Consider the following 2,640-nt stretch of genomic DNA (forward strand, 5'->3'; position numbering starts at 1 on the left):
TCTTATTTCATAATTGAAGTAACAGGGTTACAAAAGAAATTTCGAAAATGGCATATTGTATGCTTAAAATACATTAATTATTATACATTTTTACAATAAAAATAAATGCATGATTGTACCACTGTCAAATAATATTACAGTATGTAAAACTGTTTGCCAGAATATACATTCGTTCTAATAGGCAGAGAATTGCCTATTATCCTTAATAATTATATGGAGCTCAATGCTACAATTGTCATTCATTAATAGATAAACAGCCAGTTTGGGCATTCTTGAGAGTGCTGTGTTTGGCACACTAAATAGTTTTTGTTCTAAAAAGAAACAACCCCAGGCTGGCATTTCGTCTCTACTGCCTGGATAACTGAAGGACAAACCCATTATTTTGCTTATTGCTGTAAATACAGACATTATGGACAGGTGCATGCAATAATCAAAGTATTTTTCCAAATATGAGAAAAGAAACTAATAGGTATACACCCAAGCACTGCAGTGATAGAGGAAGGCAGTTGATCTGCTCATATCATTTAGCCAGTTTAGAACTTGGAGTTTTTCTCCCCTTTTCCTTAAAAAAATCTTTAGTTTCCATGGTATTTATTTCATTTGATTTATTTTGCTTTTGATGTTGCCGTGGGTGTTCCTTTACGGGAATGCAGTCGCCTGGGAATGCACGGGGGAACAACACGTAAATGGGAAGGAGGAGGCTGATGGGCCCCACCCCCTCTCTTGCTGTAAACAGTGTGGTCCAGTCTGCATTCAGCCCTCCGTGCGGCTGGAATGTGTGTGTTTGTGTTTGTGTGTGTGTGTGTGTGTGTGTGCGTGTGCGTGCGTGTGTGTGCGCGTGCGTGCGTGCGTGCGTGTGTGAGCGTGCGTGCGTGCGTGCGTGCGTGCGTGCGCGTGTGTGTTGAAGAGGAGAACCGTGGACCTCTGCAGCCATCAGAACATGTCTGATTTGTGGTTCTGATTTGTGGTTCTGATTCATTTGCTGTGCGCCAGTTTAAATCTCAGGTGGGGCCTGCTGTCAGATGACGCAGGTTTTTAAGAGAGCCAAAGCAGGCATGCATGTGGCAGGCCAGTGAGTGTGTGAAGGAGGCTTCTCTGGGTATGTTTTCTACCACTGTATACCTGGACGAGGGCTGTTTCTTTGTGGTAGAGTCAGGTCGGGTGGCCTGAGTGAAAATAGCCAGCCGGTCCCCATTAACCTGGTTGTGGCGTGCCTATCCTGGTTGGCAAAACCATGCTGAGGAATACCAAGTCTGGGGTTAGGCTCTTGTCTAATCTCCATCCACACCACACACAATGAAGTGAGACTGTTTTTGGCCTACAGTTTCCCACCAGTTGGCTAAATCTGCTTTTTATGTTTGTGTATATGTGTGTCTGTGTATGTGTATACGTAGGCTACATGGGTACATGGTCTTTCGTGTGTGTGTATTTGAGAGAAGGGGCATGTTTGAAGGGAAGAAAGATGGAGGCTTTTGACCATTTTATGTACATAGCAGCTTGTTTATTCTCTTTTGCAAATCACTTTTAACCATCATGTCATTACCTCAAACTAAAATGAGTAAATTGTTACTTCTTAATGACTAAATTGCAAAGAGAGCTTGTGTTTAAGTGGTCTATTCCGATCATTTGGTATGTGCCTTGTTTTTTTTCTTCTGAAAGAAAGCATTTCTTGGCAGAGGAATCAAAACAAGGTCATTTTCATAAGCTTGGTTTGCGATGAAAGGTGTTGCTTGAAGTTGTAATTAGCATACTTCACATATATACTGTACCACTTGGCGTGGATTCCTGAGATATATTGTACAGCAGCGACGTGGTCGGACACACACCGAAAACGTATTCTTCTGAAGTACCCAGCAATTACATCCATTTAAAAAAAAATGAAGCTGGCTTTCGATATAGCAATATCACCACCACCTCTCCAAATACAGCAGAAAACCGCATGTCGTTAAGGTTGTTGGCAGGCACGCTATAGGGAGGTTTGTTTCGATGGAGAGGTAGATAGTGACTTGGCTTTTGCGCAGTGACAGTGACTTCTCCCTTACTTTGCTTTCGTATCACACCGCTCCCCTGAAGTTTGTTATTGTGGCTGGTGGAGGGGGTACAAGCGGATTAACATTCTCCTCCCCGATTAGGCCGTGGCCAGGAACATTGTAGGCATTCTTTACATAGTACACGGCTCGAAAGCTTAGGGGCAATTCTAGAGGAGGAAATAGCATTCCAAGTGGGTCAGTGGGCTCGTGCCAGCCGCCGCTGAAGTGATCTTTTTCCCCATCTGTTCGCTGAGTTCGGTTTGTCTTTTCGTTTCTTTTTGCTTTCTCTCATTTCCTCCATATGCGGCGGGTGCCCACGCTGCACCTGTCTTTCTAGGAAGGGCTTTTGTTGTCTGCTGCCAGTAGGACATTCTGCTCAGAGGCAGGGGCGGGGGGGGGGGGGGGGAGGTTCCAGCCTGTGCTCTTTCCAGGTTTGCAATGGGGGGAGAATGCTAGTCAGGGAGAGGCTTGCAGGAGAAGAGAGAGGTTGTGTGTGCGTGTGTGTGTGTGGTGTGTGTGTGTGTGTAAGAGAGAGAGTTTATTTGTGTTTGTGTGTTTGTGTGAGGAAGAGAGAGAGAGAAGAGGTGTGTTTTCCTTAGCACAGTCATTG

Source organism: Alosa sapidissima, chromosome 11 (genome assembly GCF_018492685.1).
Source record: "Alosa sapidissima isolate fAloSap1 chromosome 11, fAloSap1.pri, whole genome shotgun sequence".
Classification (NCBI taxonomy): Eukaryota; Metazoa; Chordata; class Actinopteri; order Clupeiformes; family Clupeidae; genus Alosa; species Alosa sapidissima.